Here is a 19,892-nt window from a genome sequence, read left to right on the forward strand (position 1 = left end):
ATCGGCTCTCTAAATGTATCAAGCTGTGTTGTGTATATGTAATTCTGTGCACACTTTGTGGCTCCCAGCACTAGAGTGTATGCAAACTTGTGATTGATTAATATTTATTTATTTATTTATTTAAACTTCTAAAGCGCGCAGCTACCCGCAGTGGGTTTTCCGGCGCTCAGGGACAGACTAAAGAAGAAAAGACTGGCGAGCTGATTTTTACAAGGCTACATATTACTGTTGAAAAAGCCAAGTTTTAAGTCCCTTACGGAAACGAAAAAGATTGGTTTCTGTCTTTAGGGACACAGGAAGAGTATTCCCGAATTTTGGACCTAAATGAGAAAAAGAACGGCCTCCCATTTTTGCCAATCTAAATCTGGGGACGGAAAAGTCACCGTGAAGTGATGATTTTAAAGTTCGGCTGGGATTATAAGCCTGGATAAAGTCCTGAAGGTATTTTGGAGCTGTGCCATGTTTGATTTTAAAAACCTGTCACAGGGCTTTGAATTTAATTCTGTTAGGGATTTTTAACCAATGAAGGTCACGAAGTGCTGCAGAAGCAGAAGATCTTCTAGGGACGTTGCAGAGAAGACGGGCAGCAGCGTTCTGTACAACCTGGAGTTTTTTTATGGTTGTATGGTCGGATCCAAGATATAGGACGTTGCCATAGTCCAGGCGGGAAACAACCAACGCCTGGGCTACTGTTCTTCGTGTGGAAAGAGGCAACATCCACAGGATCTTCTGTAGCCATCTCAAGGTGGCAAAACAGATGGAGGCCACCTTTACAGCCTGCTGTCTCATTGGGAGTTTCTCATCGATGAGAAACCCGAGGTTGCGGATTACAGTTACAAGTTGCGGGGTGGGGTGGGTCCCATGTCACAGGGCCAATGGTGGGGGCCCCAGAGATCCTTATTTCTGCCCAGTATCACAACCTCGGTTTTGTCACCGTTGAGCTTCAAGAAGTTACTCTTCATCCATTTAGAGACACGGATCAAACCCTCTTTCAGGGTAGAGGTGTTATTGCACTCTTTATTAGAGAGAGAGAAAAAATGATCTGTGAGTCGTCGGCGTAGGAGTACAGTGTAAGACCCGCCTCCTCCACAATAGTAGCTAAAGGTCTTACATAAATGTTAAACAATACGGGACTGAGTATCGACCCCTGAGGCACACCATACGCCGAGGGATAAGTTGTAGAAGAAGCAGAGGTGGAAAACACCTGAAAAGTGCGATCTTTTAGAAAAGAGGCTATCCAGGCAAGAGCCTATGTCAGTATGTCAGTATCCTAGTTGCAGGACCATTTACCATTGTAGGTACTGGAAGAAATGTGAGTGTCTGGTCCTGTAAAGGCAGGGAAGCACGGAGCTGACCAAGGCGCAGGTTCTGCAGAAAGAGGCCTACAGCATCAAGACTCCTCAGTCTCCGACTGACTGGGAGGAGCTGAAGCACGCTTCGACTTCTTATGTCCCTTACCTGACCGAACCGACTACTTTGAGCGGGAGGACGAGGATTTAGGACTCCCCGAAGGGTGCCTAGACCTTCCTCAACCAGAATGAGACCTCCAGGACGAATGGCAAAGAACTTAACTCAAGGCTACAAGAAGCTATAGGGACCGCTTCCTCAAAGCCTTCGGAGCTATGACCCAGCAGTCTGAGCACGACTTCAAGTTGTGGTTGCGCTCCAAGCACCAGAGATAAATAAAGTGTGTATCAGTCAGTGACATGGCGTGATGGCAGGCGTCGCATGGTTTGAATACAAAAGTCATTAAGAAAAACCCTACACTACTACAATTGTTGACAAAACATCAAAAAAAGCCTTTCAAAAAGTGACTGAGGGAAGCACTCTTCACAGATCTGCGCTAGCTGACGCGGATAGAAAAGAACAGACATCAGCATGCCATGGTGGCGCCTATATAGGAGACACTGATTTCAATTCCTGCGCAGACGACGCCTAGAACGTCACATGGAGCAGACTGGCGTAACCTACTGGCATACCAGGGTATTGTTCAAGCAAAAGTCTTCCTGATCCAGCCTGACCCCTGGGTAATTCTAAGGTAAGGAATCTGCAGCTATATATGTCTATCAGATATAATGAGATCAATGTTCAATAATGTCACAGGCTGCCCTTCTGGCTCAAATGCCCCAATACCTTAATGCCTAAAACCAGGTTCCTATTTATTAAGCAGCATCCTGTTTCGACCAGAAATATTTTACATTAGAAAAAGGACAGTACACAGTATAATAGACCGTGGGTGGTTAAGAAAAAATCATGGTACAGGAATGTAAAGTGAGTGGTGTACGCACAGAGCAAGTATGAGCAGTGAACACGGATATACGATGGTAAACAACTGAAGTACAGCACACACCTAGGAAAAGAGACAGGCATGAACAAGAAAGAAATTGAACTGAAATCTTCCCCAATTACAATGTGTGAGGAAAAAAAATTGAATTAACTCTTTACGGTCCAGTGCATGGAGGGGATTCTGTAGGGCTGTTTACATTCCTGGATGGATGGGAAGCTGTCCATAATAGCTGGGAGAAGTGCAGGGAAGGGAGCCAAGCAGAAAGAAGGACCAGAACTTTGAGGTATCAAAGGTCAGTTTGGGCGAGGCTAAATGATTCTGGTTCATACGTCGTAAACTGTGAGTAGGGTTATATCAGTTAAGATTACATGCAACGTAATCAGATGCCAATCTATAAGTAGCTCTGAATGCTAATTTCAGTTTCATGGAGACGTTGGAAAAACAGAAAATGAAAATCCCATCTGACTCTCAATTAAAATCAATATTCTTATTTGGAGCGTTTCTATAGACAATACATTTAATAACTAAGCCTGTCACAGCAGATGAACAAAAAAAAGGAATTTAAAGGGGACAAAATGAAACTTGATTTTTCATCTGTAGTGCCCAGTATGAAAAGAAAAAACATTTACCTTCGTACTCGATCTTGTAGAGCGCTTCCTGCTTGCCTGCATGACTGAAGTAATCAAACTGGTTCAGGCAGCTATATGCCTGCACTGCACGAGCCAAGCCTTTAAGATTAGCAATTAAGAAGAGGGTGGAGCATTGCACTTCCCTGTGGGAAAGGAGGCACATCTCCTGCAAAGATGCAGAATCCGGTCTTCAGTCAAGGTGAGGTGATCCGTAAACTAAGTTTGTATGGCCTACCTGGGCCTATGAAGGATCATTTCACAAGCAATACCAAGTTAGGTATCCTTCAGAAACAAACACTGAAAGCCAAAAGGTAGGCCTTAATCAAATAAGCAAATAGCTTTGCAAAGCGCACACACACTCCCTTGACAATGACAAGTAGTTTGGTTACACTTTGCTAACACGCACAATGCCTTTAGAGTGCCACATAATGCTCTTCCAAAGATCAGGATGAAAAAATTCATACTCTTTGACCCGATTCACTGCTGTGCAATGTCTCAGTGTTTGCAGTTTCCTCCCGGTGCTTGTCATCCAGGAGTGATTTGCATTGGTGTATTAACAGAACACTTTTGTGGCAAAGCATATTCCTGCTTAGATTGAAAGGACAATATGCATACATCAAATGTACATATACAGCACTGGGAGACCTGGAAAGGGCTGTACCACAGCTAGTTTGCAAGCAAGACCGCGCTGAACCAACAAAGCCATGTTTTATTGCCATGGAGTCTTAAGTAACAAGTATTAAGTGACCTCTGCTGGCTGACCAGCAGCTACATATCGCATTCACGAGCTCTGCGTCGGATGGGGAGATTCCATCCAGCTCGGTTACGCACAGCGTATGCGCAGGGAGTCAGACTATCAAAAGAAAAATAAATGAACAAAAATGGCTAAATATGAGGTTGTTTTCCTTAGGATACAAAACTTGCACTAACTATTAATGGCAGACTGGCAAAACAAGTATAAAACAAGTTAACGCGTGGCATTCTTGCGAGAGATTTCAGATAAGTAATAGGAAGCAAAGAAACACAAGCAGGAATCAAAGGAAAAAATAGACCCCAAAAACAACACAAACACAGAAGCATAAAGATACAAGTAACTGGGAGGTGCTCCATGGGATGAAATAAGACAAAAAGGAGGGACAAAGAGGAAGGTTAAACACTAGCAAGCCTCTTTGAACGACAATCGAAGGGACTGATAAAAAGGCAATGGGTGGGCTGTAAGCCCACAGAGTGAATACAGCTTGTCTCAAACAGAAAGCGCATGCACTGTCTAGGCTTAACCTGCCTAAGCGTCTTGTCAATGTAAATGTACAGGAATTTATATAGCGCAAATCACCAAGCGGTTTCTAAGCGCTTGCTTAGGGAACCCGTCCTGGTATTCCCCTGTGAGATAACCCCGGCAGGGTATCCGCAAGGTGAAAGCCAGGCATCCCGCCGCGAGGGGCCGTTGTGGAGATTAAGCAAGCTATTGCCCAGAGTCGCAGAGTGTGAACCCGTGAATCGAGTAGGCACCGGAGCGAGAATTGTCAAGTCCATGGACATTTTAGGACTCAAGACCCCGCCGAGCCGGGAATTGAACCCTGGTCCCGGGCTGACCTCTGATTCCAGGTCTGCCTCCTCTAACCAGTGAGCCACATTTCTCCACGATATGCTTACAGTTATTGGCACAAAGAGAAGACTATTGGCTTCGAATTGCTGTGATATGAAGACACAGTTTAAACATACTTGTACCTCGGAGAGATAGGCAGTATTGTGTTGTCTTTAGGGGTGGGCAATATATTCCACTCCGCCAGTGTAATTTCGGTCACTCTGCGTTACGTTTGTAACGTGGAGCTCAGTCTAAATTCCACCAACAGTCAAATGGCTGAATTTTTTTTCTTGCCTTAGGCTCAATAACAGTTAGTTGGCGAGCGAGATTTGCCATCCTATTTTCTTCGCTCCTAGGAGGGCACCCAGCTAAATTTCTCCCAATGCTGCCAATGGCGATCGTTCGTGGTCAGGAAGCTGCCACATGGCTAGAAAATCTACTCGAGTGGCAGCAAAATGAACTCAAGAAGTTGCACCTCAGACTCGCTGTATGGTGCCGCTCTTGCTAATTTTTCAGTGCAGAACAAGCTAGGTGCTAAATCACAGCGCAACATGTCTATTTCTGCCCATTCATGGAACTCCGTGAATTCAGAGTTTTTTTTCAAACCACACAGCGTGAAACTGTGTGTATTCCGGCCAGGCCTACTTGTCTTTATAGTCATGGAGATTATACAGTGGAAGTCCACAATGCTTAAGACCCAATAGGACACTTGCGCATTTAGGTCCCACCTGCGAGTACACTGTGAAGCCAGTACGGCCTCTTTAACTGCATGTTCTCAACTTTCACCACACCGATGTTCTGGATCAGATACCTGTTTTTCATGACAATGGTTATAAAGAAGAGGAACTGAAATGTGCCATTACTCTTTCTTCATGAAAAACGCTGAAAAGTTTCAAGATGTGTTTTTTCACTATAATCATCTTCTCGTGAAGAAGTAACAGGCGCTCCCTTGTATACTCAAAAAACCCACAATGCCAGAAGTGCTGCAAGAGACTTTCATCTGCAGTTATAGTCTCACAATTGTAGTTGCAGTGGTCTTATTCTGGGTCTCTAGAGCAGAAACACCAGCTTACAGGAGGGTATTAGAAATACAGCTCTCTGGTGCATGGTATTATGCAAGACTGCACCCTATTTAGGGCAGTGTCACATCGTCTAATGTCTAGGTCAGTCAACATGAAATTGGTTCCTTGAAAACATCAGCCTGTGTTATGGTGTAGGGAGTTAATGAGAATACCCTTATTGGTCTACTATTATGTACTACTTGGTGGTGATTTTAGTTATCACCAATTCAATGAAGCAAAGGGGTGAACACTGAGGATGCTGTATGCAAGAGAAAGGGAATGGCCGTGCATGGTTAGGGGTGACACTACACCGAAAGTTGGAAATTAATTCTGTGGTTTTCTTGAAGCTTACTTTCTACTTCATGGCAATCCATTAGGACGAAAAGCAGAAAGTTACAGCGAATCAGTAATTTAGCCCATAGACTTTTTTGTGCTCCAGCCTGTGGGTGCCCTTTAACACAGATGGTTGAGCTAGGTGTTATTACAGAGCGTTCAGTTGCCAGCATTCCACCAGTTTAGGCACCTACGTGTAGCAACTCCCCCTTTCCCTGCTATGTAGTACAAGCTTACTGGTTACCTCTTTTTTTTAAAAACAAATAAGATGCCTATTTTTGAGACGGATGTTTATGTGCATAACACAAACTTAGCTGGGAATAACGGAGTACTGAAAAAAATCAGAGCACACAGCTGTAGTTCCAGAATGTCAGAGTGAGATGGGGGTAGGTGGGTTCCTATTGTGAGGGGAGGTAATGTAACTTGGAGGTGAAGCTTCAGCTTTTTTCAGACTTACTGGAAGGTTGGAGCAGTTCCGTTGTCGGCAGAGAGGTTTACCCATATTTTTTTTTTAGGTCTGGCATTAGCCAAGATTTAATGATACATTAAATATGTATAAACCTCCATATTAAAAGCATTAGGAAAGAATATACTGTTTCACCACTGGGTGGCATGGCAGTCACCGACTTGGACTAGAGTAACCATGCATAGCTATCGCTTGGAAATCACAAGAAGGTGAATCTTGTAAAGTTGATCCGGTTAAATGTAGAATGACTTTACAGTGAGGTAGATGGAGGCAGTAGTACTGGCCACAGAATTCTACAGGAACCTGTTTGATGAAACACGTTTCCAAGAGCTCCATAACTTGCAGAAGTAGTTCCAGGGATCGACTTGCTTTCTTGAGAGAAATATAGAGATGGACTTGGGAAAGCGAGAAGCGCAACTTAAATATAATAATATATAATTACGAGAACACCATGTAGAGAGAAGTATGAGAATACAATGCCAGGCAATTTCAGTGCAAAGAGGGTGCACCTCATCAATACTAGTATTGCTAAGGCTAGAGACAATGATATGGCTGCTGGATGAAGAGCTTAAAGGGTCTTGGTTGTTAAATATTCGGAAACATCCTCATTTCTCTTCTCGCCTCTTTATGACCTGGCTTGGAGCAGTTTGTAATTTGGGAACTTTGGAAACAAAGGTTCAAAGCTGTCCTAAACAATGGGGTGTGGCTCAGAGTAGCAGGTTTTATCCCAATGACTCAAAGCGATCAGGCCATTCACCGCACTTCAGAGCATGTTCGGCAGTAGGTCTTGGTTGGTAAAAGAATGGAGTTACATTCAACCGCCGGAGGATAAATTATGCCTTATTGTGCTTCTTACTTAACATATAAAGGAAGTCATGCATCATCCCTAGCATATGAGCCAGAGGAGATGCTAAACTGCTTCATCTGAGACTGCATAGTCTGGCAAGTAACTCGTACTCCATGTGTCTGCTTTTGAAAAATACCAAGCCAAAGAAGTTGTTTTCTTGTTTTGGAGAGGAACCAAAGATTGTGAATTTCTGAAGCTCAAACTATTCAACATTTGATTGGGGGCTGTGCTCGGTCTACTGCGGTTACCACTGTTGGGGCAAGGACTTCTTAATCTGCCTTACTGTGCCCAGATACATCTGGCTGCTACCAAGGTCATCTGCAGTAGCTGGGGAGAGCGTTCGTGGGTGCTGCCGCTGGGGACTACAAGTCCCAAAACACCCTCACCAGGGCCGCATTCTGCCTCTACAAAGGGTGCACTGCCGTCTTACAGCGAGGGGCGTGCTGGGGACGCGCCCAAGCCTAGGGTTGGCCTGTCTGTACCAGTCATATTAAAAGAGCTAATGGGCAGAAGGTTGAGCAGCAGAGTAGGATTAAGGAGCAGTATACATCTAATATTAATAGGTTGCCCACATTATTTTGGGGGGGGAGGGGGTGATACCACCCTTTTACATACTCCCTCCCCCCCCCGAATCTGTACCACTAGTTGGGGTTTTAACAGGGGTACCTCCTATCAAACCAGGAGCGAGGGAAACAAAGGCAGACCTCATGTGCAAGGTGAAACACTGGTGTGAGCAGATCCAAGTGAATGGGCACCTTCAGTCACCACACAATATTAAAGAGAGAAGAGTTGGTTGGGTGAGATGCAAGGGGAAGAATACTGACGAGTACTGTATTTTATTTCATCTATGGCATCCCAGATTTGCGAAAGACCTCATTCAGAGTTGCTTCATTACCCTGTACAAGGCCACAGTGATCAAGGCTCGCCCCTTGCAGTATTTTTATCCTCCCTTTCGTTCCCACTCAAATGGTAAAGGCTGGCCCCCATAGACGTCTTATGTGACGGCAGGAGGTTAGGCTCCATGTACGGAAATACCACTTGAGAAAAGGTTTGCACCCTTGTGTGGGCTGGATGATAATGACTGTGAGGCCCCCACAAGTAAGGCCTACCTAGATGACTACACACGATCAACGCAACCCGAGACTCACAATATCTCAAGTGCAGGTACACACAAGTCAATTTTGTACGTATGGTCTAGCAGTGTCCTCATATACAAAGATTCTGGACAGAAGTACTAGAGCAACTCAATAGGGTGACAGGATGGAGGGTAGCGCTAGAAAGAAATGCGTTACTTACCTGTAACTGCAGTTATCCAGTATTGGTGTCTTTCATAGATTCACATGCCTGAATCATTCCCCGTCGTCGAGATGGGAGTCCCCGGTACATAGAAAAGTAATGTCCTATAGACATACATAGAGAAAAGTAGGCCTAAGGGCCTTGCCTTAGTAGCCTATGTCCTTTTGTAAAAAGGACCAAACTCCAGAAGGTAGCCAATCAGCTATCACCTCCCTCTAGAACCTTCCTGTCAGGAGCCTCAGTCTCTCAGATTTTCGTACGCACTAAGCTTGGTAGGCGTAATATATGTTATAGAGAGAGAGAGATGAGACCTTCCTGGGGAGGCGGGAGGGTTGCATGTGAATCTATGAAAGACACCAATACTGGATAACTGCAGTTACAGGTAAGTAACGCATTTCTTATCCAGTATTATGGTGTCTTTCATAGATTCACATGCCTGAATCAGAGTAGCAAGCAATACATTATGCACATTTGTGATGGAACAGTATAAGCAGTCTGAGATAATACATATCATGCGACTAGTAACCATCAACAAGTAAAAAGAATAAAGTAAATAAATGTGCATACCAGTAAAGGATGGTGGGAAGGAGGAAGGCTTATCTTACTGGAATAGATGGCGAAGTACAGCCTGGCCCACAGCCGCATCCTGCATCAGTTCCGTATCCAGGCAGTAGTGTCTGGTAAAGGTGTTGCGGCGACTTCCAGGTCGCTGCCCTGCAAATGTCCAGAATTGGCACTCCAGCGAATAGTGCCGCCGATGTGGACACAGGTCTTGTAGAATGAGCGCGTACTTTGGATCGTAGTTGCCGTCCGGCCTTGTCATGGCAAAAGGCAATTGCCGAAGATATCCATCTTGAAATACTTTGTTTGGAAAGTGGCATGCCTTTCCTCGGTCTGCTGAAAGCGATGAAAAGCGGATTAGTTTTCCTGAAATGTTTTGTTTTGTCAAGGTAAAACTTAAGACACCTCTTTAGGTCCAAAGAGTGCAGGGATCTTTCAGCTGCAGTACTAGGATTTAGGAAGAATGATCTTAGGACTAGTGGTTCATTTAAATGGAAGTCCGAGGGGACCTTAGGAATAAAGCGAGGATTAGTTCTTAAAATCACTCTATCTTCCTTGAACTGCATGAAGGGATCCTGTATGGAAAGAGCTTGTAGCTCGCTGACCCTTCTCGCTGAGGTCAGAGCTAGAAGAAGGGCTGTCTTCCATGAAATGTATTTGATCTCAGCCCTATGAATGGGCTCAAACGGGTGTTTCATTAATTGGTTGAGTACCACATTAAGATGCCATGTTGGTGGAACTCTGCGTGGCCGAGGAAAGGATCTGTAGAGCCCTTTAAGGAATTGCTTTATTAGTCTGTGGGACCAAAGAGAGGGTCCTTGTGAAGTTCTTGTAAAGCGGGAAATTGCTGCCAGATGAACTCTGATAGAGGCATGTGCAAGTCCAGATTGTGCCAGGTGTAATAGATATGGTAGGAGCTGCTCCGGAGTAACCCGAAAGGGATGGAGATCTTTGTCCATACACCAAAGGCAAAAGCGTTTCCATTTCAAGGAATAAGTTTTGTTTGTGCTGTCTGCTCTTGCCTTCGCTAGGACATCCTTGCACTCCTGCGGAATGTTCAGTTGGTAGAACTCTCGGTGTTCCGGAGCCATGCCGACAATCTGAGAGATTTCAGATTCGGGTGCAGAACTTGGCCTTTGGACATCGTGAGTAGGGATGGATGTTGGCCCAGATGGATTGATGGTTGGACTGAGAGGCGATGGAGGTCCGTGAACCAATGCTGCCTCGGCCAGTACGGGGCAATGAGAATCAGGGTGCAGTGCTCAGTTTTCATTTTCCGAATGACTCTTGTTATCAGGGGAAATGGCGGAAATGCGTACGCAAACACGTTGCGCCAGGCGATGGAAAATGCATTTCCTAGTGACCGCGACTGGGGATGCCAGCTTGCGAAGCTGTGGCATTTGGCGTTCTGCTTGGTGGCAAAGGTCGATCTGCGGTCTCCCCCATTCCGAGAAAATGTCGTTCAGCACTTTTTGGTCTAGTTCCCATTCGTGGGACAGGGATCTCTGTCTGCTTAGAGCATCCGCTATGACGTTGTCCTTGCCTGGGACATACTCTGCTACAAGCGTGACATGGTGTAGTACTAGCCAGTTCCAAATTTTCTGAGATTCGCGAGATAGTGTCAGCGAACGCGTCCCTCCCTGCTTGTTCAAGTAGTGCATTGTTGTTGTGTTGTCCGTTCTTACAAGCACTGCTGAGTTTTTGATGCGTGGGAGGAAGGCCTGTAGAGATAGAAAAACTGCTCTCAGTTCTAGTAGGTTGATCTGGAGTTGCCTTTCTTGGTCTGTCCACTTGCCACTGATTTGCAATTCTTGAAGGACCGCTCTCCATCCCTCTAGAGAGGCATCTGTAGTTATTATGCGTGGAGTTGCAGGCAGCAGGAATGTTAGGCCTTGCGATAGGTTCTTGGGTGTACTCCACCAGATTAAGGCCTTGATTATTTGTTGAGTATTCACGATGTGATCCTCGAAGGAGCCTGTACACTGAGTCCACTGCTTGGTCAAGGCCTCTTGTAGGGGGCGCATCCTGAGCAGACAGTGAGGAATGAGTAGTATACACGAGGACATCATCCCTAGGAGGGACTTGAAAGTATGGACCCGGATGGTGTTCTTGGAAGTCACTGCGGTGGCCAGAGTAATTAGTTTGTGTTTCCTCTCTTGAGATGGGAATGCTTTTGAAGATGTCGTATTTAATGTTGCCCCTAGAAATGTTAGAACTCTGGGTTGCCCCTAGAAATGTTAGAACTCTGGAGGGCTGTTAGGTTGACTTTTCGTGATTGAGCGTCAGGCCTAGTTTTTGGAAAATATTGACAGGCGTTGGAAGACTCTGCTGCGCCTGCCATAGATGGTGCTTTCACCAGCCAGTCGTCCCGGTAGGGGAAGACTTGGTGTCCCTGCTGTCGTAGGAAAGCTGCCACAGGGGAGAGGCACTTGGTGAAAATTCAAGGTGCCGATTTGAGGCCGAATGGGAGGACACAGAATTGGTAGTGCTGACCTGCCACTGCGAATCTTAGGAATTTTCTGTGGCGCTTGTGTACTGGGATGTGGTAATATGCGTCTTTTAGGTCTAAAGACATCATAAAGTCTCCTTCCTCCATAGAGCTCAAGATCTCCTGAATGGTCACCATCTGAAACGATTGGCTCTTCAATAATGTATTGAGAGCCCTGAGATCTAGTATGGGCCTCCATTTCTTCTTTTTCTGTTGAATTAGAAAGAAGCAGGAATAAAAACCCTTCCCTTTTTGAGCTGATGGGACTTGCTCTATTGCTCCTTTTTTCAACATTGAAGAGATTTCTTGAAGGAGTAAGCGTAGGTGTCTGTGTTGAACCTTGTGAGGAGGAGTTAATCGGGGGGTTTGAACTGAATTCCATTGAATGTCCGAATTGGATTATTTGGAGCACCCACCGATCCGTTGTTATTAATCTCCAATTGTGGAGGAAGTGTGTTAGTTTTCCTCCAATTTTGAAAGAACGAGATGGTGGAGGGACTAGCTGTTGGAAACGGTCATTGGCGTCCGCCAGTTGTTTTCCTCTGGGTTTTTCCCCTGAAGTTCGATCTCCCGTAAGAGGTCTGGCGACCTTGCTGCTGTTGGCGTTGCTGGTATTGTGATCGGCCTTGGGTATATGAATATGAGGGTTTGCCCTGGTATGATCCTCTGTGAGAGGGCTGACCTCTACCCGTTCCCTCGAAAGGACTGGTTTTTGAACTGTAACGTGCCAAGAGTTCGTGCCGTGTCTGTATCTTTCTCGATTGTCTGCAAGGCTTCGTCTATTTTCTCACCGAATAGGTGTTGTCCGTCATAGGGCATGTCTAGGACCTTAGTTTGGACTTCTTGGCGGAAGGATGTTGAGCCACCCTTGTCTTCGCAAGACCGCGGCGCCTGCCAGCTGTCTGAAGCCTGTCATTGCGACATCTACAGCACAATCAATTTCTGAAGCTGAGGTTTGTCCCTCCTTTAGAAGTGATTGAACTTCCTCCTTTAGGTCTTCAGGTATTTCTGTTAGGTATGGGACAATGTCTTCCCACAATTGTCTGTTGTATCGCCCCAGTAGCGCAATGGCGTTGGCTACTTTGATGATCATGGCTGATATGGTTGAAAAACGTTTGCCAATACCATCTAGTTTCCTGCCCTCCTTGTCTGGTGGTGCTGACAGTGGAGAGGACGGATTTCTAGAGTTCTTTTGAGCCGCCTGGGTGACCACAGAATCTGGCTTGGGATGCCCATTAAGGCAGGTTGGTGCTGTTGTTGGAGCTTTATACTTCTTATCCAGTCTGGGCACCACTATGGAGACCGAGGCTGGTGTTTGCATCAATTATTGACCTTGTTCCCATATGTGATCAATGATGGGAATTGATCTGGTTGTCTTTTTGATCGGGTCTTTAAAATCGTATAGGAAACAGTCTGTTTCATGTGATTCCATAGTCATGTGGAATCTCGTGGCTGCTCTCTCCACTAAATTGTGGAATCCGCCAATGTCCACTGGCGGGGATTCTGAAGTATTGGGTTCAGGTGTGGCTGGGGAAGGAGCGATGTAATCATCATCTCTGTGATTGGACAGGTCGTCCCGTACCTCCCCTTCTTCTGGTTCCTCGCCCTCGTCGTCAGAGGACTGGATATGATGAACTGATTCTCTCTCCTTAGGGATCTCCAAATGTGCTGGTCTTGTCTTTGGAGATGGGTGCGGCCTGGACGATGCTGGTGTTTTCTCCGTTGAAGGGGCCATTGGTGATTCAGGAAATCGTTTCTTGTAGTCCTGGATCAACAACTGTAGATCTGAGACTATAGATACTGGAAGGCAGACCATAGGAGTGACCTGTGACTGGACCTGTGCATGTTGGCGTAATTGGATTTTTAGTACTCTTTTTTGGCGGAATCAAATCGATTTTTTCCATGGTGTCGACGATGTCGTCGTCGACTTTATTTCTATTGGCGATGGTGAGGTCGTCGACGGACTCTACGTCGACGGTGCCTTCGTCGACGGTGCCTTAGTCGTCGACGGTGCCTTAGTCGTCGACGGTGTGGTCGACGACGGGGTCTTTTTTTGTCGTCGATGTCTTAACCGTCGTCGACGGTACACCTGATGTCGATGGTGTCTTCGTCGTCGGTGCAGGCGTCGACGGTTTTTGTTGTCGACGGTGTCGTCGATGCCGTCGACGGAACCTTAAGCAACGTCGATTGCTTTTTTATAAGGATAATCGACGACACGGGCTTACCCGCCGTCGATGATTGAGTGGTCGTCGTCGTCGATGAATAGGCGGACGCCGCCATCGTCGTCGACACCGTCGTCGTCGATGAGGAGACATGGACTGCAGAGACGGTTTTTCTCATCACTGAAGAAAGCGTCTACGAACTCGTCGACGATGACTGTGTTGGCTTCCTGAAGGCAGGAACCTCGTCAGACGTGACAGATTTTTCCTCAGAAGACTTTGTGGCAGTCTTTTTATGAGGGACGTCTGTAGGGCCAGGGGAAGCAACCCGTGGCCTCTTCAAGGATAGTTTTGATTAAACTGAAGCCATTTCACCGTCCTCTGAAGACAGCAAATCATCGTCTCTGGTTTTGAGTCTGTTCAACCAGAGGAGCAGTCTTCCTTCCCTGTCTTTAAGTGTCTTTGTAGAGAATGTTCTACAAATTCTACATTCTTTAGGAGAATGATCAGGATAAAGACAGTATAGGCAAGTTTCATGCTGGTCATCGACGTGCAGTCTCTTCTTACCACAAGATGTACAGGCTCTGAATAAACCTTTCTTCTGGTGATCAGCCATTGTTGTTTGTTGAAGAAAATATCCAATTTCTGTGAGGAAAAGAGATAAAACTAGGAAACCTGAGGAGAACTCAGGTGGAGACTCCCTAGCACAACGTGCGGTTGAAAATCTGAGAGACTGAGGCTCCTGACAGGAAGGTTCTAGAGGGAGGTGGTAGCTGATTGGCTACCTTCTGGAGTTTGGTCCTTTTTACAAAAGGACATAGATAGGCTACTAAGGCAAGGCCCTTAGGCCTACTTTTCTCTATGTATGTCTATAGGACATTACTTTTCTATGTACCGGGGACTCCCATCTCGACAACGGGGAATGATTCAGGCATGTGAATCTATGAAAGACACCCATAATACTGGATAATAAGAACATGCATTTTGGGACGGATACCTAGCAACCCTAAACATAAATCAACTAGACGTTTTCTGATACTGGGACTCACAATAGCAAAGAGACGAATAGCAATTCACTGGCTGAACCCACAGGGCCCATCCATTGACACGGAATGGTCGACGGCTGAAGAGGAACATATGTGGAAAACGAGACGGCATGAGAAATTACCAGAAGTACTACTAGCCTGGGGAATGAGAATACAGTAGGTGGCAGCCACACCCCAGTCATCACAACTAGACCCAAGGGAGGGAGAGCAGCAGGATACAGAGGAATCCCATAGACAGGAAGGACGAGCTAGAGACACAAGAGGACTCCTGCAATTCGAAATTTAACATAAAAGCACACCTTACATTGGCCGATGAAAGCTGGTTGGGGGGGGGGGGGGGGGGGGGAGGGGCTAGAGGTGTTTTAAAAGTTATGAACTACAAGTTTTGGAGCACAGTGAAAAAAATGGAATAGTTATCGTACTAAACCGCTTGTTATTTTGCAACAGATAGAATGATGTATAGAATAACCGGCAGACAATGGTTAAAAACTGCCTTTACGTGATGAAACAAAAATTTCAACAACAACAAGCATGTGCAATGCAATAGGTCTCGCATTTACGCGAGTTTGAGCTATTGGCTTGTAAATGACAATGCCTTTTATTTATGTTTTTGTTTTTAAAACAGAATTAAAAGGCTTTGTCATTTACAATGCCAATAGCTTAAACTTGAGTAAATGCGAGACCTGTTGCATTGCAAATGCTTGTTTTGCTTATTGTCACACTGTAATAGGGGGTGTAACTTTATGAAGATCATCCACAGCCTGGTGTCAAAGGGAAGAGTCAGTTCGAAGTGCTGGGCCTCCTACAGTCTATACATGAACAAAAGCAAGCACAGGCGCCATTCGCTTTGCTAGACCTCATGACTGAAGAGCTTCCTGAGTTCCATGGTGTAGAGGCTTGCCACCAGAGGATGAAACTACTTCCAATAAAATACAACAAAGAAAAAAAGACACCCCAAGTCACCATAAACATGAGCGGAAGAGCATCAGCAACCAAAACTAAAATGCCCAGAAAAGAAAAACGGCAGAAAAAGCATATGGAGAAAAATGTTTCAGGGGAATTACCAATTATTACACAGGGCTGTTGAAACCCTCACACTGCCCAAGTGTATGACTAAAAGGATGTGTAACAAAAATGTTGACAACAGTAAGAAACTAGTAAATCGAGAGAATATAAAAGATTACAAAAAAATTTAAATAATGTACTGCTTAAAATAATAGAACAGTCAGTAACTGTTGAAAGGATTTATACAGTGCTCATAACAGATGGAAAAAGACAGCCTATTACCAGGACTCAATTAAAAGAAAATACACACCCCCAAAAAAGTTTTTTGCAACCTAATGCCATGGGCGGCCCTCTGTCGGTCGTCAGGAGAATTTCAGTCTTTACCTCGAATGAGGCCATCTAAAAAAGAAGATATGGTGAATCCAGTATACCCATAATGCATTGTATGAGTGTCCTAACAGCCTCCACAGCGAATGATAGTTGTCTGCAAGTACAGAACAAATGTTTTATCTGTCCTTTACCAAGTGAGTTAGCAATTGTTTTATCACGCTCGAGATCTTTAATTAGTCTTGTCCTAATTGTCTTGTTAAAAACTATATAACAAGACGATTGCAATCTAATACCTCACTTCTTATATACATTTTAGTCATTTTCTGTATTTAGTTGCACTCTGTGTGGCACTGAAGAAAGAAATATCAACATTTTTGGCAGGTCTCATCATGATGTGGGATCTCAATGAAATGTAACTAAATAAGTGAGGGCGGAAACGAATACATGATGATCCAGGCTTGCCAGACTAAATATTGAAATGCGGAGAATATGGGCTAATTGCGGAATCGGCACGCGAGGCTGGCCGGTTCCCCCTGACGCCACCCAAGGCTGGGTGAGGCAACGTCGCACAAGTCCGAGGCCTCAGTGGATAGGATAGGCCCAGCGAGATACAGCCACCAGGACAGAACACCCCGGAGCCTGGATAGTACCGTGAGGCAACAAGAGAACCCTCTGGTGCAGCGGTAGACTCTGAGGGAGACATCGCCTGGGAAGAGGTTCGTTTTCCGAGTCAAGCTGGGAAGACGAAGCTGCCACGCAAGGTAAAAGCGCTCTGGGCGAAGGTTAACAGCCAGCGCGAGGCCACAAGAAAGCTCTCCTGCATCGCGGCAGAGGCCGAATATGAAACAACCCGAGAAGCGACCCAGAGCCCGGGTCCGCGGTAGAGACCAGACACTGCCGAGCACCCTGGCAAAGAAACCGGGCGGTCTGGCGGCGCGTGGGGGGAACCAGTAGTTGGCTTGAACTGTTGAGTCTTGAAATATCTGCATACATCGAATACAGTGCAAGAAAGGCCAAGAACAAGAGAGAAAAACTGGGGGAAAAAGCACAGTAAAAAGCGCACATTAGTGGAAACTCTTATGTAAAGCAGCAAGGCAATGCTGAGAAATGAACACGCAGCCACGGATTCAGAAAGGTCGCCAACGTGGCAGCCAGAAGGTTGGGAATGCTGCGTGCTGAAAAAGCCTGGCAAGAATACCGCTGGAACTCTAGGAATAGATCGTAACAAGCCTTGGCCGTAAAAGTAACGTCCGTGAAAGGGATTGCGGGGGAAAAATGCTCCCGCTGGCCACAGCTTGCAGTGCAGCAGTAATCACGCCATATGGCGCCTCTGCTCAAGCGCGCGCCCGCGCACATGCACTGCAAGCTGTAGCCAGCAGTAGTATTTTTTGAAGCCCTTCTTACTTAAGGTCAGGCGAGACCTAAAAGAGTAAGGCCTACCAGCCCCAGGGAAAGCTGGGTTAGTGTGGCATCTTGATTGATCCCACGTATGACCAGAAGCCCCTGTTAAAAGTTATGACCTGGAATATTTCAGGATTAAAAGCTACCCGGGATGATGCAAGGTGGGCTGTGTTGCCATGCACGAAATCTGGGATGTAGAGAATTCTTTATATGGAAAATTGCTCTTTCTTAAACTGTGTTTCTTTTGCCTTTGGGGAGTGCAAAGGGCGGCTGCCTTATTTTACTCTCCCTCAAGAATCCCTGTACCCTTGCTCTGGTGGTTACAGACTTGCTGGCAGTAGAGTTGGCGTTTAAGAGCAATCCATTCCAGTTGGTGGTAAATTGTCAATTATTTTTCAAGGAGGATACTGTTGGAACACATCTGATCTAAAACATTGTTGGGAATGATATAAGGGGGAAACAGGGTTGTGTTTTAGTAAAAGGGATGTTTGATGTTAGGGTGACTTGCTGGAGAATATTATGGCGAGCAGCAATCGGTACTGTATTGAGCAGACAGGGAGTGTGAAGTTATTCTCTCATTTATTGGTAGGACAACTTGAAATAATTTTAGTGCTCACAACCCCAGTGTTGGAATTTGACTGGGAGTTAGATTTGAAAGGAAAAGCCTCCATAATAGTGATATCAGCACCAAGGATCAGACGTGGAAACTTAAGTGGGATAGGGTGATCCAGAGGTATTTCTACAGCATCTTTACACTGTGAATGCAGTGAATATGGCCCTGTGTTTAGAGAGTGGCACGCAGGATGATGTGGTCTTTAATAAGTTGTGTGGGCAGATCTCCTCCAATCTAACAAATCGAGGAAGACATGGTAGTGTGAAGGAGGACGAGAGGTTGACAGTAATTATTCCAGGAAACACAGAAACCTGCTTGCTGGCATGAAGCAAAGGCCAAGGGAGGAGGATAAGATTAGGGCCTGCAGGAAAGCTTATAAAATTGGTGATTTTTTTGTGCAAAAAAATTAATTAAGGAACAAGCCTGGCAGGGGCTATTGGAGCCTAGTGTCCTATGCATTAATGCCAAATTCTGGGACATTGTAAACAGGCCTTTTTTGGGATCTGGGAATTCTAGGGTGGATTACAACATCGCCCCAACAGATGGGTAACATATTTCAAGGTAATGTATAGTAGGGGGAGTGAGGACGACTGATAATCCCTGGGACACAGGAAGTGATATCTTACCCATGACTTTTAAAGAAGAAATGTGTAAGGCTATTTTTAATACGGCTGGGGAAATAGCACTAGGCCCAGATGGGGCTCCTCCCATTGGCTGCACAAAAATGCCAACAATACACATTTCCTTTTAATTACACATGGGGAAAGACGAGAAATAACTGTAGACTCAAAGATGAAAATCGTCCACTAAAATACACACACTCTCCCTACAAGCACCACACTCATTTGTCATTAACCATACAAAACAATAAGGGTAACCTCAATAAGGCTATTCGAGGTATGCGATCTCAGGTAGCCTCCTGGATCACGCTCCCTTTGTCAGTTATAGGGCGGGTGGCACTGTCGAAAATTGTGGTACTTCCTCGTCTTCTGTACTATTTTGCAAATTTGCCTTTACTAGTAACATCAACTATTTTACTACACTGGACACTATACTGCTTGAGCTAATTTAGGGTGCGGGTCGGCGTAGAATATGTTTGAAGAAACTGCAGATAGATACACCTAGGGGCGGCCTGGGTGCACCAGACTTTCGGGCGTATTATTACACGTGCCAATTGCAGTGGTTATCTTACTGGACGGCAGGACGAAACTTACAAGAAATTGGTTACACTACTAGACATATAGAGCAGGGGACTCTCCACACTTTACTCTTACCAAATAGCAGACCTCCTCGACTTTACCACCCCTATTGCACACTGCAGTGCAATGTTGGAAAAAAGCTCTGAAACACTACCGATGGAGGGCGTTATGCAGACAATATCCTATTACTAGGAATACAACTGGCGCGCAGCAGATTGACGCGACAGACGATTGGACCCTGGCTGGACGCCGGGGTGGAGACTGTTGGGGAGTTATTCGAAGGGGGGACACTGATGGATCATGAAGCCTTTACGAGACACACGGGAGCGCCAACCGCACTATACATGAAACATGCAACGTTACTGCAATATATTAAGAGACAGTGGTCTCCACAACGAGAGGAACCCAAAGAGAATGAGTTAGTAAAGTATCTGTATTTGATGGGACACGGCAGTCATCTTATTAAGTGGTTATATAGCAGTGTCCGCACGCATGCCAGACTTCCTCTAGATAACATCAGAGTGCAGTGGGAGACGGATATGGGACTAGAGCTCACTGACAGAGAATGGAAACATGTAATAGAGTA

General features: G+C 45.5%; 1 protein-coding gene across 4 annotated transcripts in view; it reads right to left on the reverse strand.

The window, feature by feature from the left end:
• MIDEAS (mitotic deacetylase associated SANT domain protein) overlaps positions 1-19,892 on the reverse strand; it is a 733,716-nt gene that overhangs the window by 213,970 nt on the left and 499,854 nt on the right. The window lies entirely within an intron of this gene.

This window comes from Lissotriton helveticus, chromosome 9 (genome assembly GCF_964261635.1).
Source record: "Lissotriton helveticus chromosome 9, aLisHel1.1, whole genome shotgun sequence".
Taxonomy (NCBI): Eukaryota; Metazoa; Chordata; class Amphibia; order Caudata; family Salamandridae; genus Lissotriton; species Lissotriton helveticus.